At 46.3% G+C, this 26,780-nt stretch overlaps 1 protein-coding gene across 50 annotated transcripts in view; it reads right to left on the reverse strand.

Moving 5' to 3' along the window:
- NFIX (nuclear factor I X) overlaps positions 1-26,780 on the reverse strand; it is a 5,476,577-nt gene that overhangs the window by 5,418,028 nt on the left and 31,769 nt on the right. The gene's annotated exons all lie outside the window — the stretch shown is intronic.

The following is a 26,780-nucleotide window of genomic DNA, read 5'->3' on the forward strand; positions in this document are numbered from 1 at the left end:
AAGGGTAATCTAAGGAACCTGAATGTTCCAAAAGGAGTGATAAAAGAGGTTAGGTCTCTAGAATCCTTGTCTAGTTGTACCTGATGATAGACTGACCTAAAGTCAACCATAGAGAAAATCTTGGCATCCTTAAGTAACATAAGCATGGCCGAGATTTTCGGAAGTGGATACCTATCCACAACCACTTGTTTGGTAAGTGCGCGTAAGTCTATGCATAGACGGAGACTGCCGTCCGATATTTTGGCTGCGACTACTGGTGCCAACCATTGCGTACCTTCAACCTCTTCGATGATGCCTTCCTCCTTTAATTTATCTAATTGACATTTCATCTTCTCTCGTACAGAAAAAGGTACCCCACGAACGTTGCAGGTAACTGGCACAGCGTCAGGACGCAACTTAATTTTATGAGTGTAATCACGCAAGCAACCTAACTTGTTTGCAAAAACACTGGGAAACATGTTCTTAAGATGTTCAATGTAAACTGTATCATCATCACCCCCGTTAATCTCATTATTGGTGGATTGCTGTTGGGGTCTAACATGACCCCTAGATCTCGCTGGTGGAACCAGCTTAAAATGCTGTCTCCTCTATGAGACACATAAACTTTTCCAGAAGCTAACCTTCCTTTATACTCAATCAAACCCTGAAAGTACCCAATAAGTTTGATAGGTTCTCCACCATATGCATAAGGTTTAATGTCAGGTTTCAAAATTTTTACTTTACCTTGTAGATGATGCGTGTAAAAGGGTCTTGAAACTATTGTTATTTTTGCCCCCAAATCAAACAAAACACTGGTAGACTTCCCATCCACCAGAATACAATCAACAGGTCCCTTTTTATCACTATCCGATACTTGCAAAACTATTTGACCACAATCTACATCTGAATCAGAGTCACTGTCTGACACATCCTCAGGAGACACTAAACTCACTTTTGCCTTATTCTTTTTTGCATGACAAGCAGACGTGAAATGTCCTATTTTTTTGCAGTTAGAACATGTGGCTTTCAATGCTGGGCATTTCTTATCGTTGGCTAAGTGACCACTGTAGGAGAGTAGGGTCTGCTTTCCTATGGTCACCCCATTTTTTTGCTTTTTGCTTCACTGGTTTTCGACTTAATGTGGCTGTGGGCCTGCTAATCAGACCCACAGCCCTGCTGTTCTCTCTCTAAATTCACACCATGTACTTTAGGTACATCACCAATTGGGATTTGGGTCACTCTTATGAGTCCCTGTACATTGTACTATAGGTACCCAGGGCATAGGTGCACCCAAGGCCTACCAGGGGCTGCAGCATATCTTTTGCCACCCCTGGCTGGCCATCCAAACTGACACAACTGGCTGATCACTCAGCTGGGGCAAGGTTGTGTAATCACTCCTTGCTTAGACATAGTATACCTATATCTAACATTATATCTAGACACATATGCACCTATAAGTCACTCCTATGGCAGGCCTTAACAATCCTGAACGCAGAGTGCTTGGTTTTATGTGAGGTGGTGCTCTAGCATGAGCTGAGGCTGTCTGCAGCTTTCGGAACCATGTCCTTATAGCTGTTCTAGGATATTGCCATACCATATACTCTTAAGTGCATTATGAACCTCGCGGTTAATGCTAACTTTGGTTTGGCTTTATCAAAACATGTCGTGTAAGGTGTCCTACGCTTTGGAATACTACCCCTCGCCAGTTGTGGCGACGGGGGTAGCATTCCACCCTTCTAGAGGGAGAAGACATGTTACTTCCATTAATCCCGGTTAAAGTTAACCAAGCCTCAGCATCACAAAATGGATGCTGCTGCCACAGACACAAGTCTGACCTCCTGCTGCTGGGAGTCCTTCCTGCGAGGGAGGCTTGGACAATAGGTTTACTGTCACAGGGAGGTGCTAGCACCACCCCAGATAGGCTATAGTGTATTGGGGCAGGGAGGGCTGAATGAAATGAGACACTGCCTGGGGCACACAAGGTGTCCCATGCATAGTCCAGTTCAAACCGGTGCTGGGGAACTCCAGCCCCAGCCCGAAACTGGACAAAGGGAAAGGGATGTAACCACCCCCTTCCTGGGTCCCACCAATAAGAGGGACCTAGCAGGTAATCCAGCCCCTAGATTTGGTATATAGGTAGGAGCGGAGTCCCAAGACTTTAGATTTATTCTGACTGAAACTCTGATACGAAACTCTGGACCTTCGACATCCTACTCGACGTAGAAGACTGAAGAATCTCCCTTGTGGTCAAGGAGTGACCACCCTGTGCAAGCAGGCACCATCAAGCGCTCAATGGTTTGCTTTGTCGTTGCTCCCGCCGGAGCTCGAACACAGAGCCTGACAAGACCCGGACTACCAGACTTCCTTCAGCCCGATCCACAGACACAGCAAAGCTGAGACCCGTGGAGGCGACGCAAGACGTGGGACCGGCCATCTTGGAAAGCCAGCGAAACTCTTTCCGTGCAGCTTCTGAGGTACCCTTGAAGTTGTGCATTGGGGATTGAGAAGCCCCAGCCCCGAGCATCAACTGCACCAAAGATCACCTCTCCACACCCATCGAGTGCTGCGTGGGGCCCTTTTGCCTTTTCCTGCTCGACGCGTCTGTCCGGTCACTTGCCCGTTGGCTAGTAGCCTCTGTGACGACGAACCTTTGAATTTCCAATGCTGGTCTGGTTGCTCCAGACTGGCCCTTGCTCCCCTGAAAAGGAGCAGCCCATCAGACCTTGCTGGTCTGATTAAGAAGCCATCTTCCTTTTCTGCGTGGGTTGCGTTTGCCAAGGCTTGTTGACTCCAATCCAGAGGCCGACACCGCCGACAGCGAGAACCTTCGTGGGACAGTCCGTATCCAGCTCCTGGTCGTCGTCGACACCTCCTGGTCCACGTGGCTGCAGAGACAAGCTTCAATGTTGTTTATTTACATTGTTTGGGAGAAGGAATCCACCCCCTGTCTCTCCCTCCCCCTCTTTGTTATTTAAAAGAGACAAGCTTCACGACATCACCTGATTGCTCCCCGACATCGCCTGGTTCCTTCCTGGTTCCATACTGGTCACTGGCTAGTGACCCAGACTCTGTTCCCTCTGCTTTCAGGTACTCCTCATCCTCGATCCGCCCTTGGATCCAACCGGACTCTTCTCTCCTGGTCGCCTGCAGCATCTTTTCTCCAAGGCTCCGTAGGAATCCACGACGAAACCAGACACACTTTAGGACCTATGCGCCCGCTTCCTGTGGGTGAGGTAACGCGAGTACTTTGGTGCTCCTGTGAAGATTGACTATCCTAGTGTCCTAGTTTCAAGTGGTTAGTTCCTAGTCCAGTCGGAAAACTCCTAAATCTTTAACTTTCTAACTTTCTGCCCATTGACTTCTATGTGTGCACGCGTGCACATTTAGACTCTGCACACGCATCCCGTGGGCCTCCTGCTTCCTACCTACTGTTAGTCCAGTGTACCCCCAGTGATTCCCAAGGCCCTAGGCCTTCCAACTGTTCGTGACGTGGTTCTTATACCACTATTTTAGTATATGGTTTAGCGGGCCACCAGGGCCTATCCATATTGTGCAACTTATTGTATGTTATATTGAGTTACTTGTTATGCGCTTGTGCCTCTGCCCTCATAAAGAGTTCAGAGGATTGATTTAGAAATAAATACATATATTTTGAATATATAACATGTTTTCCAAGATAGCCAGGTCCAAGTTGGGAGACTTAGCCAGGCTAACCTAAGCCTACATGGGGCTGAGAATGGGCTAGCCCCATACAGACCTATTAGTAGACTTAACCAGGGGTATGAGAGGAGAAGGCCCCACTCAGGTGAGTCCCTCCACTCTCAGGCCTCTAGGGGGTCCAATACCACTGCTCAGAGAAGGATGCCCTCTCCTGAAAGGAGAGAAAATCAGGCTAGGATGAGGGAAGCTAATCTAAGGATTGAGAGGCAAGAACTAGAAGTTGCCCTTGCCAAAGAGAAGCTTGCCCTAGCTAGAGAGCAGAAATTGGGTGGGCCACAACCCACTGGTGGCAGCAATATCCCTAAGGATAAAGACAGGTCCCATGAGAATACTAGGCACCTGAGTAAGATAGTGCCCCCCTACAAAGTTGGGGATGACATCCACAAATGGATAACTGCTTTGGAAAGGGCCTGCAAAGTCCAGCAGGCCCCCCAGAGTCAGTGGGCAGCTATCTTGTGGCTCTCCTTTGAAGAAAAAGGCAGAGATAAGCTCCTCACAGTTAGTGATGCGGATGCTAATAACTACCCTGTCCTGAAGAGTGCTCTAATTGATGGGTTTGGCCTAACCACTGAACAGTACAGGTTGATGTTCAGAGATACCCAGAAGATTCAGAAAAGGGGGTGGTGATGAACAGAGTGTCTGAATTAAGCAGACCACTCTTACCCAGTCCAAAGATCAGGGCTTGATCCATCACCGTTATTTAGCTCACTGCCCCATCCCAGCTCAGAACCTGGCTATATGCAAATTAGTCTGTCCCTGGCCCAGTGCATCATGGGAACAGGGCAGACCAAACTACCAAGCCAATTCTAAGCGTGGAAGGGTATACTCAGATGTGAGTCCCTTGCTCATTGCACCATCAGGATTCAAGCAAGCCGGGCCGACGACGGCTGAAATGCCAGAAACCGGTCCCCGGAAGCTTGTTTCCTTCCCAGTGTAAGAATTGGCTTGGTAGTTTGGTTTGCCCTGTTCCCATCATGCACTGGGACAGAAACAGACTAATTTGCATATAGCCAGGTTCTGAACTGGGATGGTGAAGTGAGCTAAAAAACGGTGTTGGATCTAGCCCTGATCTCTTGACTGGGTGAGAGTATTCTGCTTAATTCAGAAACTCTGTCCATCACCACCCCTTGTTGTTAAATATTTTGTCCACCCTAAGCGTGGAAGGGTATACTCCGATGTGAGTCCCTTGCTCATTGCACCATCAGGATTCAAGCAAGCCGGGCCGACGACGGCTGAAATGCCAGAAACCGGTCCCTGGAAGCTTGTTTCCTTCCCAGTGTAAGAATTGGCTTGGTAGTTTGGTTTGCCCTGTTCCCATCATGCACTGGGACAGGAACAGACTAATTTGCATATAGCCAGGTTCTGAACTGGGATGGTGCAGTGAGCTAAAAAACGGTGTTGGATCTAGCCCTGATCTCTTGACTGGGTGAGAGTATTCTGCTTAATTCAGAAACTCTGTCCATCACCACCCCTTGTTGTTAAATATTTTGTCCACCCTAAGCGTGGAAGGATATACTCAGATGTGAGTCCCTTGCTCATTGCACCATCAGGATTCAAGCAAGCCGGGCCGACGACGGCTGAAATGCCAGAAACCGGTCCCCGGAAGCTTGTTTCCTTCCCGGTGTAAGAATTGGCTTGGTAGTTTGGTTTGCCCTGTTCCCATCATGCACTGGGACAGGAACAGACTAATTTGCATATAGCCAGATTCTGAACTGGGATGGTGCAGTGAGCTAAAAAACGGTGTTGGATCTAGCCCTGATCTCTTGACTGGGTGAGAGTATTCTGCTTAATTCAGAAACTCTGTCCATCACCACCCCTTGTTGTTAAATATTTTGTCCACCCTAAGCGTGGAAGGGTATACTCAGATGTGAGTCCCTTGCTCATTGCACCATCAGGATTCAAGCAAGCCGGGCCGACGACGGCTGAAATGCCAGAAACCGGTCCCAGGAAGCTTGTTTCCTTCAAAGTGTAAGAATTGGCTTGGTAGTTTGGTTTGCCCTGTTCCCATCATGCACTGGGACAGGAACAGACTAATTTGCATATAGCCAGGTTCTGAACTGGGATGGTGCAGTGAGCTAAAAAACGGTGTTGGATCTAGCCCTGATCTCTTGACTGGGTGAGAGTATTCTGCTTAATTCAGAAACTCTGTCCATCACCACCCCTTGTTGATAAATATTTTGTCCACCCTAAGCGTGGAAGGGTATACTCCGATGTGAGTCCCTTGCTCATTGCACCATCAGGATTCAAGCAAGCCGGGCCGACGACGGCTGAAATGCCAGAAACCGGTCCCCGGAAGCTTGTTTCCTTCCCAGTGTAAGAATTGGCTTGGTAGTTTGGTTTGCCCTGTTCCCATCATGCACTGGGACAGGAACAGACTAATTTGCATATAGCCAGGTTCTGAACTGGGATGGTGCAGTGAGCTAAAAAACGGTGTTGGATCTAGCCCTGATCTCTTGACTGGGTGAGAGTATTCTGCTTAATTCAGAAACTCTGTCCATCACCACCCCTTGTTGTTAAATATTTTGTCCACCCTAAGCGTGGAAGGGTATACTCAGATGTGAGTCCCTTGCTCATTGCACCATCAGGATTCAAGCAAGCCGGGCCGACGACGGCTGAAATGCCAGAAACCGGTCCCCGGAAGCTTGTTTCCTTCCCAGTGTAAGAATTGGCTTGGTAGTTTGGTTTGCCCTGTTCCCATCATGCACTGGGACAGGAACAGACTAATTTGCATATAGCCAGGTTCTGAACTGGGATGGTGCAGTGAGCTAAAAAACGGTGTTGGATCTCGCCCTGATCTCTTGACTGGGTGAGAGTATTCTGCTTAATTCAGAAACTCTGTCCATCACCACCCCTTGTTGTTAAATATTTTGTCCACCCTAAGCGTGGAAGGGTATACTCCGATGTGAGTCCCTTGCTCATTGCACCATCAGGATTCAAGCAAGCCGGGCCGACCACGGCTGAAATGCCAGAAACCGGTCCCTGGAAGCTTGTTTCCTTCCCAGTGTAAGAATTGGCTTGGTAGTTTGGTTTGCCCTGTTCCCATCATGCACTGGGACAGGAACAGACTAATTTGCATATAGCCAGGTTCTGAACTGGGATGGTGCAGTGAGCTAAAAAACGGTGTTGGATCTAGCCCTGATCTCTTGACTGGGTGAGAGTATTCTGCTTAATTCAGAAACTCTGTCCATCACCACCCCTTGTTGTTAAATATTTTGTCCACCCTAAGCGTGGAAGGATATACTCAGATGTGAGTCCCTTGCTCATTGCACCATCAGGATTCAAGCAAGCCGGGCCGACGACGGCTGAAATGCCAGAAACCGGTCCCCGGAAGCTTGTTTCCTTCCCAGTGTAAGAATTGGCTTGGTAGTTTGGTTTGCCCTGTTCCCATCATGCACTGGGACAGGAACAGACTAATTTGCATATAGCCAGGTTCTGAACTGGGATGGTGCAGTGAGCTAAAAAACGGTGTTGGATCTAGCCCTGATCTCTTGACTGGGTGAGAGTATTCTGCTTAATTCAGAAACTCTGTCCATCACCACCCCTTGTTGTTAAATATTTTGTCCACCCTAAGCGTGGAAGGGTATACTCAGATGTGAGTCCCTTGCTCATTGCACCATCAGGATTCAAGCAAGCCGGGCCGACGACGGCTGAAATGCCAGAAACCGGTCCCCGGAAGCGTGTTTCCTTCCCAGTGTAAGAATTGGCTTGGTAGTTTGGTTTGCCCTGTTCCCATCATGCACTGGGACAGGAACAGACTAATTTGCATATAGCCAGGTTCTGAACTGGGATGGTGCAGTGAGCTAAAAAACGGTGTTGGATCTAGCCCTGATCTCTTGACTGGGTGAGAGTATTCGGCTTAATTCAGAAACTCTGTCCATCACCACCCCTTGTTGTTAAATATTTTGTCCACCCTAAGCGTGGAAGGGTATACTCAGATGTGAGTCCCTTGCTCATTGCACCATCAGGATTCAAGCAAGCCGGGCCGACGACGGCTGAAATGCCAGAAACCGGTCCCCGGAAGCTTGTTTCCTTCCCAGTGTAAGAATTGGCTTGGTAGTTTGGTTTGCCCTGTTCCCATCATGCACTGGGACAGGAACAGACTAATTTGCATATAGCCAGGTTCTGAACTGGGATGGTGCAGTGAGCTAAAAAACGGTGTTGGATCTAGCCCTGATCTCTTGACTGGGTGAGAGTATTCTGCTTAATTCAGAAACTCTGTCCATCACCACCCCTTGTTGTTAAATATTTTGTCCACCCTAAGCGTGGAAGGGTATACTCAGATGTGAGTCCCTTGCTCATTGCACCATCAGGATTCAAGCAAGCCGGGCCGACGACGGCTGAAATGCCAGAAACCGGTCCCCGGAAGCTTGTTTCCTTCCCAGTGTAAGAATTGGCTTGGTAGTTTGGTTTGCCCTGTTCCCATCATGCACTGGGACAGGAACAGACTAATTTGCATATAGCCTGGTTCTGAACTGGGATGGTGCACTGAGCTAAAAAACGGTGTTGGATCTAGCCCTGATCTCTTGACTGGGTGAGAGTATTCTGCTTAATTCAGAAACTCTGTCCATCACCACCCCTTGTTGTTAAATATTTTGTCCACCCTAAGCGTGGAAGGGTATACTCAGATGTGAGTCCCTTGCTCATAGCACCATCAGGATTCAAGCAAGCCGGGCCGACGACGGCTGAAATGCCAGAAACCGGTCCCCGGAAGCTTGTTTCCTTCCCAGTGTAAGAATTGGCTTGGTAGTTTGGTTTGCCCTGTTCCCATCATGCACTGGGACAGGAACAGACTAATTTGCATATAGCCAGGTTCTGAACTGGGATGGTGCAGTGACCTAAAAAACGGTGTTGGATCTAGCCCTGATCTCTTGACTGGGTGAGAGTATTCTGCTTAATTCAGGAACTCTGTCCATCACCACCCCTTGTTGTTAAATATTTTGTCCACCCTAAGCGTGGAAGGGTATACTCAGATGTGAGTCCCTTGCTCATTGCACCATCAGGATTCAAGCAAGCCGGGCCGACGACGGCTGAAATGCCAGAAACCGGTCCCCGGAAGCTTGTTTCCTTCCCAGTGTAAGAATTGGCTTGGTAGTTTGGTTTGCCCTGTTCCCATCATGCACTGGGACAGGAACAGACTAATTTGCATATAGCCAGGTTCTGAACTGGGATGGTGCAGTGAGCTAAAAAACGGTGTTGGATCTAGCCCTGATCTCTTGACTGGGTGAGAGTATTCTGCTTAATTCAGAAACTCTGTCCATCACCACCCCTTGTTGTTAAATATTTTGTCCACCCTAAGCGTGGAAGGGTATACTCAGATGTGAGTCCCTTGCTCATTGCACCATCAGGATTCAAGCAAGCCGGGCCGACGACGGCTGAAATGCCAGAAACCGGTCCCCGGAAGCTTGTTTCCTTCCCAGTGTAAGAATTGGCTTGGTAGTTTGGTTTGCCCTGTTCCCATCATGCACTGGGACAGGAACAGACTAATTTGCATATAGCCAGGTTCTGAACTGGGATGGTGCAGTGAGCTAAAAAACGGTGTTGGATCTAGCCCTGATCTCTTGACTGGGTGAGAGTATTCTGCTTAATTCAGAAACTCTGTCCATCACCACCCCTTGTTGTTAAATATTTTGTCCACCCTAAGCGTGGAAGGGTATACTCAGATGTGAGTCCCTTGCTCATAGCACCATCAGGATTCAAGCAAGCCGGGCCGACGACGGCTGAAATGCCAGAAACCGGTCCCCGGAAGCTTGTTTCCTTCCCAGTGTAAGAATTGGCTTGGTAGTTTGGTTTGCCCTGTTCCCATCATGCACTGGGACAGGAACAGACTAATTTGCATATAGCCAGGTTCTGAACTGGGATGGTGCAGTGAGATAAAAAACGGTGTTGGATCTAGCCCTGATCTCTTGACTGGGTGAGAGTATTCTGCTTAATTCAGGAACTCTGTCCATCACCACCCCTTGTTGTTAAATATTTTGTCCACCCTAAGCGTGGAAGGGTATACTCAGATGTGAGTCCCTTGCTCATTGCACCATCAGGATTCAAGCAAGCCGGGCCGACGACGGCTGAAATGCCAGAAACCGGTCCCCGGAAGCTTGTTTCCTTCCCAGTGTAAGAATTGGCTTGGTAGTTTGGTTTGCCCTGTTCCCATCATGCACTGGGACAGGAACAGACTAATTTGCATATAGCCAGGTTCTGAACTGGGATGGTGCAGTGAGCTAAAAAACGGTGTTGGATCTAGCCCTGATCTCTTGACTGGGTGAGAGTATTCTGCTTAATTCAGAAACTCTGTCCATCACCACCCCTTGTTGTTAAATACAGAGATACCCAGAAGACACAGACTCAGTACTGGACTGATTTTGTTGATTGTGCCACTAAGGCTCTGGAAGGTTGGTTACTGGGAAGTAAAGTTAAGGACTATACAGGATTGTGTAATTTAATCATGAGAGAGCAAATCCTTAATAATTGTCAGAACCAGTTGTTGCACATGATAGACTCAGATCTGACCTCTCCCCAAGAATTGGGAAAGAAGGCAGACAAATGGGTCAGAACCAGGGTTAAGCAGAAACCCCAGAACCAAGGTGGTGATCAGAAAAAGGCAGACCAAAAAGGTGGGGATCAGAAACAAAAAGACCAGAAGTCTTTATCAGGGCCCAAAATTCTAACGAAGGGGGGTCCCAAACTTCTAAGAAGAAGACAAAAGACGGTCCAAAGAAACCTTGGTGTAATTATTGTAAATCTGCCTCTCACTGGTTTAGTGAGTGCACCAAGAAAGGTACAGCCCCTACCACTGCAGCCCCTAAGGCAACTGCACCCCCTAGTACAGTCAGCAGTGGTAGTTCCCAACCCAAGGCTTTAGTGGGGTTAACCATGGGTACTGAGGTGGAGTCTGGCCTAGTCAGGATTCCAACCCAGGCTGTTCTGATCTGTGATGTGGACATGGCTATGTCCACTACTGTGAGTCCCAATACTTTGGGCAAGTACAGGCAGACACCTTTGATTAATGATAGAGTGGCTCAGGCCTACAGGGACACATGTGCCAGTGTCACTATGGTGACACCTAACTTTGTGGACCCAGGACAGATTGTACTGGGTGATAATTACCTGGTGACCAATGCTAGCAATGTCACTATTACACATAGTGTGGCAGTTGTTAATTTCTCCTGGGGAGGGGTAACTGGCCTCAAAAGAGTTGTGGTAAATGCACACCTCCCAGTTGAATGTATTTTGGGCAATGATCTTGAAAACTCAGTATGGTCAGAAGTGGAGTATAGGACTCATGCAGAGATGTTAGGAATATCAGCTCATGTCCTTGCTGTGACCAGGTCACAGGCCAAAAAGTGCCACACTGAACAGGCCTTGGATCCTGAAACTATGGACCAAGTGTCATCATCCAAGAGAAAGAGCAGTAGGGTTAAGGCAGTGCCTTCCCCCCTGACCTGAAGTGAGGATCAGCCTTCTCAGGAAGCTGATTCTGAGACTCCTGAAGGAACTGTCCTGGAAGAGCTTGAACCTGAACAGGTTGAGTTTCTTGGGACAGGGGGACCTTCAAGGGCAGTCTTGAGGCAGGCTCAGTTAGACTGCCCCTCTCTTGAACCCCTCAGACAGCAAGCTGCTTCTGAGGCTGCTGGGAATGCTACAGGTACCCATAAAGTTTACTGGGATGAAGGACTCCTTTATTCTGAGGGTAGAGACCCCAAGCCTGGTGCTTCCAGGAGGTTGGTCATACCTCAGACCTTCAGTGGTTTCCTTCTTACCTTAGCCCAGAGGTCTTCAAACTTTTGTCTGCTGAGCCCCCCCATCTAAACCTTTTTACACGTTGAGCCCCCCCCCCCCCCCCACCACCTGACGAAAAAGTTCTGGAAGCTGGTACTCTGCATTATTGATGGCCATTCCCTCCTGCAGAGCCCAGGTCGTATAGGGCAAATAATATTAAATAAAGTAAGAGTGTTTAGTAAACTGATGTTTTTGTAGTGCTAGTGCTTATTATAAAGTTCCAATGAAAAGTCTCCAAGAAACAATTAGCACAACAAATTACATTGGTGCTTTATTTTTCACATAAAGCACAAAATTTAGGATAGATTAGTAAAAACACTCCCAACCCACAGGTCCGGGGTGTGCCTGTTTTTCTCCACAGGGACAGTCAAGTGTGGATGGATTCTGGATTCAGCCATCCTTAGGTTGTGCTCCCCTTCCAGTCTTGAGCAGTACCTGGAAATGTGAGTGCTCACAAAGTTAAGTAATATATTTTTTGCAGTTTTATATAGCGCAAACCTGACCCAAAGGTATTGGAGAGCTTTACATGAGCAGTTTTTACATCACACAAGCACACATGTGACCGCCGGGATTCCTTCCTGAACGGTTGCTCCCTCACGCTCTCCTGCCAGATTATTTTGATTAACATCACCTGCATCGCAGCTGAAGCCCTTCGCAGCCGAGTATTCCTGACTGCGCCTGGTATCGTTATTATTGATTAAATCATCGCGTTCTGAAGCAATTAGTCGCACTGCGCTCCCAGTACTCCATTTATCAAAATTGAATTGTGCTTGCTGTAGTTTAATTTTCTGCATCTCGCTCTGTGCATCATTGCCTGTAAAGCTTACCGCGTTTATCTAAAAGTCAGCATTAGCGCTTCGAAGCTGATTATCGCCTGGCGCTTTAGAATCCTGGTACTTCAATTGTGTTTGGCGCTCTGTGCTCATAACGTGCACTTCTTAGCTGTGTTGTGCTCCAAGGTTGATAATCCTCGAGTTACGCTTTAGCAGAGGTATTGTGCTGGAATTTAGAGCCTTTGGCTGCCTGTTTACGAGCATTGTGTTGTGCCCTCGCTGCTGCTTGTAGTTTCACTTTCGCCCTCCATCTTGTGTTTTTCTCTCTCCCCTGACCCGCCTCTCTGATCCCGCCTCCCAGCTGACCCTCCCACACACGTAGAACAGTCTCTCCCCAGCCCGTACCTAGCTGTGACCGCCGGGATTCCTTCCTGAACGGTTGCTCCCTCACGCTCTCCTGCCAGATTATTTTGATTAACATCACCTGCATCGCAGCTGAAGCCCTTCGCAGCCGAGTATTCCTGACTGCGCCTGGTATCGTTATTATTGATTAAATCATCGCGTTCTGAAGCAATTAGTCGCACTGCGCTCCCAGTACTCCATTTATCAAAATTGAATTGTGCTTGCTGTAGTTTAATTTTCTGCATCTCGCTCTGTGCATCATTGCCTGTAAAGCTTACCGCGTTTATCTAAAAGTCAGCATTAGCGCTTCGAAGCTGATTATCGCCTGGCGCTTTAGAATCCTGGTACTTCAATTGTGTTTGGCGCTCTGTGCTCATAACGTGCACTTCTTAGCTGTGTTGTGCTCCAAGGTTGATAATCCTCGAGTTACGCTTTAGCAGAGGTATTGTGCTGGAATTTAGAGCCTTTGGCTGCCTGTTTACGAGCATTGTGTTGTGCCCTCGCTGCTGCTTGTAGTTTCACTTTCGCCCTCCATCTTGTGTTTTTCTCTCTCCCCTGACCCGCCTCTCTGATCCCGCCTCCCAGCTGACCCTCCCACACACGTAGAACAGTCTCTCCCCAGCCCGTACCTAGCTGTGACCGCCGGGATTCCTTCCTGAACGGTTGCTCCCTCACGCTCTCCTGCCAGATTATTTTGATTAACATCACCTGCATCGCAGCTGAAGCCCTTCGCAGCCGAGTATTCCTGACTGCGCCTGGTATCGTTATTATTGATTAAATCATCGCGTTCTGAAGCAATTAGTCGCACTGCGCTCCCAGTACTCCATTTATCAAAATTGAATTGTGCTTGCTGTAGTTTAATTTTCTGCATCTCGCTCTGTGCATCATTGCCTGTAAAGCTTACCGCGTTTATCTAAAAGTCAGCATTAGCGCTTCGAAGCTGATTATCGCCTGGCGCTTTAGAATCCTGGTACTTCAATTGTGTTTGGCGCTCTGTGCTCATAACGTGCACTTCTTAGCTGTGTTGTGCTCCAAGGTTGATAATCCTCGAGTTACGCTTTAGCAGAGGTATTGTGCTGGAATTTAGAGCCTTTGGCTGCCTGTTTACGAGCATTGTGTTGTGCCCTCGCTGCTGCTTGTAGTTTCACTTTCGCCCTCCATCTTGTGTTTTTCTCTCTCCCCTGACCCGCCTCTCTGATCCCGCCTCCCAGCTGACCCTCCCACGCTCCGCCCCCTCCACTGTCCATTAATGCCTGATGCCCCCACGCGCAGCGTCCACGCGCTACGGCCTCGCCAAAGGTAAGCCCGTCTACGCCCGTCCGCGCCTGGACCGCGCCCAGCGCCAGACCCCCTGCCCATCGCGCTGCCCAGCCCTCCCGCGTTACCTACAATGCCGCCACCCTCCTAGCCCTTAACCCCGGTCGCGCCCCCAACTGCGTCCAAGCAGCTCCTGGACACACCCATGGACCTTTCTCATGCTACTCCTGCAAATTCAGCGGCTCCGACATTTACTCCGCTACGACCACTCCACAGAATCCCGACCCCAACCACCTACAGTGCATCCTTCTCAACACCCGATCGGTCCACAGACACGCCATTGACCTATGGAATCTACTAGACACCATCTCTCCGGACGTCGCCTTCCTTACAGAAACATGGATGAACGCCTCCTCCGCCCCAGACATCACCATTGCCATCCCAGAAGATTATAAGATCACACGCAAGGACCGTACCGGCCACACAGGAGGAGGAATCGCCATCGTCCATAAGAAATCAATCCGCATCTCAACCAGCTCTGACGCTAACCTCGCCAACTCTGAACACCTTCACTTCCAGATCCTCATTGACCCCAAGACCACACTCAGAGGCACCCTCCTCTACAGACCACCAGGACCCCGCGCAAAATTCAGTGAAGACATCACGGACTTCATCACTCCTCACGCGCTCCCCTCCAAAGACTACATCCTTCTGGGAGACCTCAATTTTCACCTTGAAAAGATCAACGACCGCAACACCACCACCCTTTTGGACAATCTCGCCAACCTCGGACTTAAACAACTGGTATCCTCGCCCACCCACATCGCAGGTCACACACTCGACCCCATCTTCACCTCCAGCAATCATGTCTCCTTCAGCCACACTACGGAGCTCCTCTGGACTGACCACAGCTGCGTTCACTTCACCTACAACAAACCAAAACCCACCAACCACCTCCAACCAACTCTGCAAAGAAACTGGAACAAAATCACCACAGACCAGATCTCCGCATCGCTCCTTCTAAACACCCCAGCCCACTCTTCTAACGCAAACGAAGCCGCCGCCAACCTCACCCTATGGTTATCCAACACCGCCGACACCTTAGCACCACTGAAGAAACGTCAAAACAAACCTGCCAGCAAAAAGGCCTCATGGTTTAACGATGATCTTAAGAAGTCCAAGAAACTCTGCCGCTCCCTCGAAAAGGCCTGGAAAAAAGACCCAACTACTAGCACCAAGGACGCCTTCAAAAACGCCACCCGCATACACCACCAACTAATCCGAAAGGCCAAGAAAACAGCATTCAAGGATCGACTAGACAACAACGCCCACAACAGCAAGGAACTTTTCAACATCGTCAAGGAATTTTCCAATCCCTCGGCCAACTCCAACGACATCACCCCCTCTCAAGCCCTCTGCGACTCCCTAGCCTCATTCTTCCACAACAAGATTGCAGACATCCACAACAGCTTCGACAACCAACCCGGAAACCAACACACCCTACCTTGTGCTGAACATTCTCCCCCCGTGAACACCCTTAACGACTGGAACCCAATCTCCACTGAGGACACAATCCGCCTGATGAATTCCATCCACTCAGGATCCCCCACAGACCCATGTCCTCACCACATCTTCAACAAAGCAGACTCCGTCATAGCACCGCACCTCCGAGACGTCATCAACAGCTCCCTCAACTCCGCCACCTTCCCGGAAGACTGGAAACACGCTGAACTCACCGCCCTTCTGAAGAAACCCACAGCGGACCCCACCGAACTCAAAAATTACCGCCCCATCTCGCTCCTTCCATTCCCGGCCAAAGTCATCGAGAAAGCTGTCAACAACCAACTCGCCGCCTTCCTCGAAGCCAACAAATCCCTCGACTCCTCACAATCTGGCTTCCGAGCAAAACACAGCACTGAGACCGCCCTCATCGCAGCAACAGACGACATTCGAACTCTACTGGACAATGGAGACACAGTCGCCCTCATCCTCCTCGACCTCTCTGCAGCATTTGACACAGTCTGCCACAGCACCCTTTTACAACGCCTCAATAACATCGGAATCCAAGGAAAAGCACTTGAATGGATCGCCTCGTTCCTCACCGGAAGAACTCAGAAAGTCCGCCTCCCACCATTCAAGTCCGAGGCCACTGAAGTCATCTGTGGCGTACCACAAGGATCCTCACTCAGCCCCACCCTCTTCAACGTATACATGAGCCCCCTCGCGACCATCGCCCGCCAACACAACCTCAACATCATCTCCTACGCGGATGACACTCAACTAATCCTTTCTCTCACCAATGACCCCAGCACCGCCAAAACTAACCTACACGAAGGAATGAAAGAAGTTGCCGAATGGATGAAACAAAGCCGTCTGAAACTGAACTCAGACAAAACAGAAGTCCTCATCTTAGGTACATCCCCCTCTACATGGGACGACTCCTGGTGGCCGGAAGCACTCGGAAAGGCACCCATCCCGACAGACCACGCACGGAACTTAGGCATCATACTGGACTCTTCACTCTCAATGAATAGACAAGTCAGCGCCGTATCCTCTTCCTGCTTCAACATTCTTCGCATGCTGAGAAAAACATTTCGCTGGATCCCCACCGAAACAAGGAAAACAGTCACCCATGCTCTGGTCACGAGCCGACTAGACTACGGAAACACCCTCTACGCAGGCATTACCGCCAAACTCCAGAAGAAACTCCAACGAATCCAAAACGCCTCAGCCAGGATCATATTAGACATCCCACGCAACGAACACATCTCCGGTCACCTTAAAGACCTCCACTGGCTACCCGTCAATAAGAGGATCACTTTCCGACTGCTAACCCACGCACACAAATCACTCTACGACATCGGACCAGAATACCTCAACTCACGACTGTCCTTCTACACCCCCTCCCGCCAACTACGCTCTTCCAGCCAAGCCCTCGCCACTGTACCTCGCATCAACAAGACCACCATGGGCGGCAGATCCTTCTCTTACCTGGCTGCTAAAACATGGAACTCACTCCCCGCTTACCTTCGCCTCACCCAGAACCACCTAGCATTCAGAAAGCAGCTTAAAACGTGGATATTTGACAAGTAATCTTCCTCCCCTCTCTAAGCGCCTTGGGACCCTCTGGGTATGTAGTGCGCTATATAAATTCTCTGACTTGACTTGACATTCATTTTTGTAAGCACAGGGAGATTAAGTGATTTGCCCATAATCACAGGATGCTGAACTGGCACCAAGAATTGAACCTGGTTCCCCATCTCCACAGTCATCAGCTCCAGGATAACCTTGAGGGGGAAGGGTTCAAGAGCGAGGTGAACAGCAGCAACCAGATGTTAAATTCAGCAACCACGAGGCAAAAGGCAACAGTGAAGAAGTGGTGTTTCATCAGCAAAGTTGAAGTATTTTGCAGCTTTATGTATACAACATTTGTGGCACTCCCGGGCATCTTTCCTGCTGTCCCGTTCATTGGAGGAACATCAGAGCTGACGTCAAAGCAGTGCTCTGCTGCAGGAACTACATGCTGATTGGCGGTTCTGAATGACTACTCCAATCAGAGAGCCCTAACTCGAGATGGGGGTATGAAAAACAGGCAACAATCATACTAACGACGTGGGACGCAACCAGGAGCGTAACTAGACCCGAACTTCGGGGGGGGCTAAGACTCCCAGCTAGGGCTGGCCCTAACACTGGTCGCGCACAGTGCAACAGTCATTTTGTGCGGCCCTCCCCATTTCCTCCTTCTCCATGAATTCTGTAGTATCTTGGTATTCCCTATGCTACCCTTCTCTCCCTCCATTGGAATGTTCATATGATGCACCATTCAGAATGTTGGTGTCCTGCCTGTGAGATTACAGTTGGCTGGGCTGAGTACCTTGATGGATGCTCCTGGTGGGGTCTCTCTATACAACTTGGAATAAAGCATCACTAAATACTACTCAACGTGTGGACCTCTCATCATTACATTCATGGCGACGATCTTAAGGAAGAACCTACTCCTGTCAAGTCAAGAAGTACTTCAAACTACAAGAAATTAACAAAGAAATCTACAAAGCATGAAAGGACCTCCTGCAACAAGAAAAACTACCCCAACTGCAAGCATGACCCCACCAGTGACCTACAACCGGTCGCCCACAGCAGTCTGGCAGTCGTCCTCTGTACAAGTGAGTCTAAATTTTTTAAATTGGAGCTGTGCCCTGACTCTGGGTAAGCTTGTTTGTACTGACTTTGGGACTCACGCTGTATCCTCACACAAGGGTAGGCATTTTTATTGCCAACTCTGTCTGTTGTCCTATTTACAAGGAGAGCCTAGTATATGTTATGTTGGAACTGTGCCCTCAAGAGTTAACCCAAGATTTTTCAGTTTTTGGCTCATCCTATGCCATAACTTCACGTGAGGGTAAACTTTAATCTTTTTGGGCAAGATGTGTGATTGTTCTATCAGTGTTACAGCAGTGCAACAGTGACTGAAAGTTAATTTATCAGTGTTACGGCAGTGCAGCAGTAACTGAAAGTTAATTTATTCAAAGTTTTTCTTTGCCCAGAGCAAACTGATCGCTGCAGTAATGTTCTCTTATTTTAAAATGGAATTTTTAACTTTCGTCCATTTTTCACCATACTTGCCAATGCTTAAATATTTTTTTTTTGTTATGTACATTATTTTGCTTGAATGTGAGCAAAATACACCGAAAATAGAACCATTGAAGTCTTCATCAGTTCAACCGTCAGTTTCCTGGTTTAAAAATGCAGCGCGTGTGTGCATTCTCTCACCTGCTGTCTTCATCACAATTTTCTGTGACGCCGATGTGGAGCTTCTGTGACGCGTCGTCCTTCCGATGTGGTTTGTGTCAAGAAGCGCCGTGAGCCACCCTGCTATGCGTTACTGTACGTGCCGCTTTGTTTCTTTTTGCAGCACTGTTCACGTCATTTGCCTCAACGACGTTCGGAGTTCACTTCTGAGGAATACCTTTCTTGCCGTTTTATATTTCTTATTTAGTCTTGGCTGTTCCGCTGACTGCAAGACTAGTGAAATTTTCCCCTCCTTTAAAGATCTCTGTCCTGCAACAAAGGTACTGTGCTTTTCCCCTCATGCAAACGAAGGAGTCTTACGAGGTACTGTTTTGTTTCCTTGTGTGTTCATCTTTTCAGATAAGCATATTTATCGGGGGCAAGGATCGAGCTCCGGCGTCTAGATTTAATTGGATGTCTTCATATGAACTATCTAGTAACCTGTTGTTTAATTGAATACTATTTACTCCTACTGCTGTTTAAGTCACATATGTTGGGTTTATTTTTACTTTTGGCAATTTCGTTTTTGCATTGGTTCATGTTTAATGCCTCTTGGTTATGCATTGCACACAACACAACAGTATTTTATTTGTATTGCTCTTGCAGTGGGTTTTAGTCCTAGCTGTTCCTTTGATCACACGTTTAATTAAATATTTTCGGATTGTGTCCTGTTTTAAATTTTTATTTACAGTGGGTTTTAGTTCCATCTGCGATAGGTTTCTAGTCCCATTTGTTGCACTGGGTTTTAGTCCCATCTGCTTTAATTACTATGTTCTTGCGAAGAGTTTCTAGTCCTATTTTAACACAGTGGGTTTGAGTCCCACCTGCGTTGTTCAAATGTTAGTGATGGGTCCTAGTCAGTTCAGTTTCAAAAACTTTATTTCGATTTCACATAGAAACCATAAAAGTAAACATGACAAAAATTTTTAAAAACAAATAGAATTAACCAAACATTTTACATATTTACAAGCTTTTCTGAAAAACCGAATGTCATCAGTATCTGTTCCGAATCACCAGAGCTGATCTGATAAAACTTAAAACGGAATTACAAATATGTACAGTTGATAGGGACAACAAACAATCATACGCTTCTTTATAATAGCGTGTATGAAATGATGCCAATAAAGGTTTAAGAAAAACATTTCTTGGAACTTTATACAGGGTACAAAAAAACAAAAGATGGAGAGTATTTTGCGACACCTTATTATTACAAGGGCAGTTGGGTAACTTTTCCCACCATCCCCCCTGTTTAGGGAAAGCAAACAAAAAATGCAGGGTACCTAGTCGAAATCTTGTTAAATAAAAACGCCATTGTGTGTTCATAATATATGACAAATAAAACTGGTGAGCCGGTTTTCCTTGTACGCTCAGTAGACTATCATTTGTCACAAGAGAACCCAGGCTAGATTTAAAGGCTTTCTTAATAATCTCCTTGGTATCCCTACCAAGTAGTTCTGGGTTTGTATACATTTTTCCTAGACCTATCTTAAAGAAGGTCTCTTTAACATATCTTATCCACGGGATTTGGGTATAGTAATCAAGTTTTTGACAATCTTGGATAATATCTTTTGTTAGTTTCAAATTTTCTGATTGCCAAACCTTTGCCCATAATAACAATGGGGCAACATGAATAATGTCACTTATGAATTCAATGCCAACTTCCTCATGGCAAAATATATTAGATGTACTCAGTGGCACACATAACAAACGTTTAACAAACTTATTCTCCAAAATTTGCATTTTTCCACATTTGTCCGAACCCCACACCCCTGAACCATAGGTCAAAACAGAGACACATTTGGCCTTATATAGTAATATAATTTCCGCAACACGGCGCTGGCCCAATTTGCTAGAAAAGCGGAAAAGAGCTTCGATTAACTGGGCAGCCTTCTGAACCCTTGCTGTTAATAAAGGTTCCCAACTCAATTTTTTATTGAAAAGGTTACCCAGATAACAAAAGTTATCCACCTTCTCAATATTAGCATTCTTTACCATATATTTCCGTGTCTTCACATTTTTAGGACCACAAGTCATGGCAAAAGATTTTGTAAAATTAACACCTAAATCTAAATTGCCCATGAATGTATCAAAAGCATTCAATGAAATCTGCATACTGTTTGGGGTAAGTGTCATTAAAACAGTGTCATCAGCATAAGACAACATTGGGACTCTTTTTCCATTTATTTTTGGAAAATCAGCAGATGTCTCTAACAAAAAACCCTCCAATCCATTTGTATAAATCAGGAATAAAAAAGGTGCTAAAATGCATCCTTGTCGGACGCCTTCAGTGGATAAAATTGATTTTGATTTTTCCCCACCGCGGCCATATCTGACCCTTACCGTTGTAGCAGTGTGCAGCCTGCGGAGCAGGGTCACCAGAGGTTCTTCAAAACCCATGGAGGCCATCATGCGCCACAATTTTTCCCTGCACACCGTATCAAAGGCGCTGGACAAGTCCATGAATGCCAAGTGTATAGAGCCATTCTTGGCACCCATGTACTTGCCCATAATCAAAGCAAGGTTCAGACACTGCTCAGTGGTTCCCTTCCCTTTCCTAAAACCATATTGGGATTCTACAATCACCCCTGAAGACTCCGCCCATGTTTCCAACCGTGCCAGTATCACCCGACCCATCAACTTACATGTTGAGTCTATTAGTGATATCGGCCGATAGCATCTTGGGTCATACTTGTCGCCTTTTTTAAAAATTGGGACCAAAACAGCCTCTTTCCATGAAATTGGAATGGGGCCAGTTATTATTGCCTTGAATACATTCATAAGTAGGGGACACCAAAACTCTTGATTAGTTTTAAAAAGATCTAAAGGTACTGAATCAGGGCCTGGGGCCTTTGAAGCTGCCCCCAAAGTCAGAGTTAACATTACTTCAGCAAGCGTAATTGACTCACTCAGCTTCTTAGCAGAGTCCATATTAAAATAGCGGGAATCATCCTCCTCCAGGTCAATATTATATAATATCTCTTTGGGGTTAAAGATTTTGTTATAATGAGTTACCCAAGTTTCTTCTGGTAGGTGAACTCGCATTGTATTTTCTTCCCCTGATTTTAAAAAGGGCCTATTTATAACTTCCCAAAAGAGTCTATTGTCCCTTAAGTCAGATGCCTTGTCTAAATCTTCCCAAGCTTTAAACCTCAATTCATTTTTCCTTTTTTTAATTGCCTGCCTATATTGTTTCCTAGCTAATACAACCATACTTCCATCTCTAGGTTTTATACGCAGGGCTTTAGCCAAAGTAGTTTGGGCAGCAGAGCATTCTGCGTTAAACCATTTGGGTCCAGGATCATGCTTCTTCCCCCCCTCCTTTACTAGTAAATGTGTAGCTACATTTTCCATTAGCTTCTCGAAGCTCCTGATTATATGCACTGGGTCGGGATTGGATGATAGACATATGTCTATCTGAGCCATGTTTTCATTAAAAATACTCTTTTCCAATTCCTCCACGGCTACTTTATTCCATTTTACAGTAATGCCCTGATTCTTGCTATATGCTACTGGTTGTTCCTGATACAGCTTTAAATCAGCAGCAATAGTGAGACTCAGGGTTAGGGGGTTATGATCGCTAGCCGGGTTTACCTCAATTTTAAAGCCATTTAGGTAGCTAAAGAAACCCATGGATACTATCGCAAAGTCAATTGTGCTAGATCTGCCTCTTGTGCCCTGAAAAGAAGGAATAGTCGTATTCATATTCTTATTACCCATAAAACTATTCATATCAAGAATAAATAAATTATTATTTACTAAAATGCTGTTTAGGGCCTCGCCTTGTTTTGTGTGTGAAAAATGGACCATAGGATGATTATCTAAGTCCATCAGCCCACATGCTTTAGACCCACTAAATTTACACAGCTCACAGTTAAAATCACCCAACCACATAATGAGTAAAGGAAAGACTTTATTTCTTACTTTAACAATCTCTTCATACAAATTTTCAATAATTTCTGTTTTATTTGGGTCAAATATATTATAGTACCAGTTGATAAGGAGAACAGTCTCTCTAAAAAGATTCTTAATAATAAACAGCTGGTACCAAGTACTTTCCACCACAAGATTAACGGTTATTGAATTATGTTTTACAGAGATTGCTGTCATCATTCCACCCTTTGCTCGCCCTGAGTTTGATGGTATCGCTAAGGTGTTAAAAGCCTGAAAACCATCCAAACTAAGATCCACTATACTCCAGGTCTCCTGGAGACAAACCAAGTCAAAAGAATCCACATACTCTGCCCATACCAAATCCTCCACCCTATGGGCAAAACCTGCTATATTCCATGAAAGTACACGGAAATTACCAATCCTTTCAGAAGTTTTTAGAGCCTTTTCACAAGTACCCTCTTTTTCCACTACCAATTTAACCAAAGAATGCTCTTGGCCACATTGGCCTGTCTCAATTTCTTCGATATTAACCCCTGGGTTGATGACCTCATATACCCCAATTTGATAGGTGTCCTTTTTATCACTCCTCATTTCCAAGTTCTCACTGCTATTTACATCTCTTGGAGGGGACATACTATCCCCTTCTATTGTCCCAGAATCATGTAGGGGATGTTTAAATACAGGGAGTCAATCATTCAAATTTAGAGGGGTCAGGGGATAGGACATATTAGACAATGGAATATTCCAGTGTTCCCTTGGATCGATCCGATATTGGCTATTTGAATCAAAGTAGGAATTTCGATGATTGGCTGAGGTATGGAATCTAGTATTTCTATTTTTATAGTCGAAGGCTGAGTATTCTATAGGTGGTTTTTGATAATAGTTGGTATTTAAACCATATCTCTGCCGTTCTTTGGATGAGAACATCATATTCTCTGGGTAGAAATATGTCAAACCACGTGTAGAAACACCGCCTTCAGTACTACCAACACACCAATCGTTTATAAAGGATACCACCTTCTGGTCCTTAAAATTCACTATGATCAAATCCCCATCTATATCCTTGGGACGTATGCCTATCCATTGACACCTCCTAACAGATACAATGTCCCCATTCAAGTATGCTGGTAGTGGTCTATTCACGGACAACCAGTGTATTACTTTATTTTTTAAACTTCTATTTGATTCAATTTCCTTCTCCCCAACAATTGGGACTCCAGTTAATACAATAACAAAACCATACGAATCTGGAGGTAATTGTACCGTATTTTTATATTGCAATTTAACTTTACCATTTTGCGACATTTCCAGATTAGTCGCTTTCTTCTGTTCTGTAGGTTTTAGGACAGCCGCAGGTACTTTCCCTTTTTCTACACCAATTACTTGCGTATTTGTCAAAGATAAACTATTTTTATCAACAACTGGTTTCTGTAATTTGTTGGGGGGATTTTGCTGACTAAGAGATTTATTGGTATTTTGATCACCATGATCAGCAACCAAGATAGGTAACACTACATTATCTCGGGGTATTGGTTGAGAAAGGAGGGAGTCCAGTTTTTTTTCTATCGTCTTTAACCTTTCTACAAGCGGTAAAACAAATGATTTTAACATTTTTTCAAATGCTTTCAATAGCTCGGCACTATAGCTTTTATTACTCTCCCCGTCTGCAATTATTTGTGTTTCTGTTTTTCCCTCTGACATGGCGTTCCCCAATTCCACTGGCAACGGAGGTCTTGGAGATGCCATCTCAGAGGGTTTCCATGGATTGAGAGACCTATTTTTATTTTTGTTTCCCCGCCTTCTCCTCTTCCTTGCTGGCGAAGAGACACCATTTTTACGCTTCTGACCATGGTGTGTCTCAGTTGTTTCTGGAGAAGGAGGGGAAGGCAACAAGCTAACAACCTCTGTTTGTAACTTCAAGGGGGGCGGAATAACATTTACATTAATAGGGCAATGAGTATTAGTTTCCTGGAGTAATGGGGTATTAAGATCTATAAGATTATCAGTGGTAGCCATGGACGAATCACTCAAAATGGTCACCATCATACCTTGACCCCCCTGAAGTGGGGGATTATCCTGGAAAATTTGCGGAATCCCATCAGTATTAAAAAGTTCTACATCTATGTCCGGCGATTCTACTATGGATACAGAAAGTACGCCTCTATTAGCAGAAGGAACCTGTCTTTTAACAGCCTCTACTGATAAGCGCCGTTCGGCCCTTTTTTCTGCCAGTAATAGCTCACGATCAATATCTTTTGTAGCTTTGGTAAAGAATCTATCCAAGGGGCCAAGTATAGAGACACCCACACGATCAGGGAGGGTATTTGGAGTGGAAGAAGACATTCTTTAACAAACTATGTGGTTAGATGAGAGTTATCAATAAATAACAGGTTAAAAACAGCTAAAACCTAAAAGGGTAACAGATATGAATACTAAGCAAATTTTACCTAAAACAATAATATTCTAGTCCAATCGTTAGAGACCTGGCCCAGCCCGGCCTCCTGCGGCCCCGGACGGCCACAGACGGTCCCGCCCTTGTCCCGGGCTTCTCCCGGGACGCTCCCGCGCGCTCCCGCGCAGCGGTATTCGTGTGCTAACTTATGGCCTTGGATACAATTGGGTAATAGGTGAGGGCGGGGCGATGAGGGAGAGCGGCCCAGGTGTTGCGGGCGGAGCTGAGCTGTGACTCTTGGGAAACTGAGTCCAGCCCCTCCTGCTCGCAGCCCTCACAGCCAATTTACCCTGGTCTGTCCCAACAGCGGCAGCGGCAGCTCCCAAGTTCCAGGCGCCCCTTGGCGAAGCGGGACCCGCGCAGCGGGTTCCGCGAGGCGTGAAATCAGAGGCAAAGGCGATCCGCACGCCGTCCAGAAGGTCCACGTACAGCCAGGTATGTGCGAGTGTTTGTCCCACGTAGAGAGAGGAATCCGGCAGCTTTCACTGGTCAGCTAAGGGCGGGGCGATGAGGGAGAGTGGCCCAGGTGTTGCGGGCGGAGCTGAGCTGTGACTCTTGGGAAACTGAGTCCAGCCCCTCCTGCTCGCAGCCCTCACAGCCAATTTACCCTGGTCTGTCCCAACAGCGGCAGCGGCAGCTCCCAAGTTCCAGGCGCCCCTTGGCGAAGCGGGACCCGCGCAGCGGGTTCCGCGAGGCGTGAAATCAGAGGCAAAGGCGATCCGCACGCCGTCCAGAAGGTCCACGTACAGCCAGGTATGTGCGAGTGTTTGTCCCAATTACTTACAGTGGGTTTTAGTCCCATCTGTTTAATTTAAATGTCTTTTGCGATGGGTTTCTAGTCCCATTTCCTTGCAGTGGGTTTTAGTCCCATTTGCATACTGTGGGTCCCAGTCCCACCTGTTTAATTTGCATTGGGTCTCAGTCCCACTTGCTTACTGTGGGTTTTCAAGTCCTTCTAGTTTAATTGGTTATGGGTTCTAGTCCCATTTGTTTACTATGAATTTTAGTCCCATTTGCTTACTTTACTGTGTCTTTCCGATGGGTTCAAGTCCCATTTACTTGCAATGGGTTTTAGTCCCACTTGCGCTATTTTTGTTTTTGCCATGGGTTTTAGTCCTATTTGGTTGTAGTGGGTTTTAGTCCCTCCTACTTTATTCTTTTGTTTTTTTGCTATGGGTTCTTGTCCCATTTAGCTGTTGTGGGGTTTTGTCCCACCTAGCTCTACGTCAATGTTTTCTGCCCTGTTGGGTGTGTGTTTTTTTTAGTCTCCTTCAGAGGAGTTATGCTAGGGTTATAATCCTATAGCACTTTTTTTGTTCACATTCACTTTTAGTTTTTTTTTAAAGTTTTACATCCACATATTTAGCTTGTGTTTCTCTATTTATGTGCTTTCATGCTTTATATGCTAAATATGTTTATATTTTATGTATTTTATTGCAACTTGTACACTGTTATCTCTTACATTGCGTATTTTAGTTTACTTAGAGGTAATAGTGTTTTGATGAGATTTTACCTTTTCTATTTCTCATCTTTCTTGTTCTTGAAATATAACTTTCTTTCATTCTTTCACTTTTCTTATTGTCTTTCTTTGTTTCTTTCCTTTTGAAGTTATGTGAGAAGAGAGGATGGTTTATAGGTTATATGGTGTAAGAAAGGAGGATGGTTTATGCGTTTTTCGTATTATTCTTGCTTTATTCTCTTTTTATGAGTATTCTCTCTTTGCTGTTCCTTTTTCCACTTTTGCT

The sequence above is a fragment of the Lissotriton helveticus genome, chromosome 1_1 (assembly GCF_964261635.1).
Source record: "Lissotriton helveticus chromosome 1_1, aLisHel1.1, whole genome shotgun sequence".
Taxonomy (NCBI): domain Eukaryota; kingdom Metazoa; phylum Chordata; class Amphibia; order Caudata; family Salamandridae; genus Lissotriton; species Lissotriton helveticus.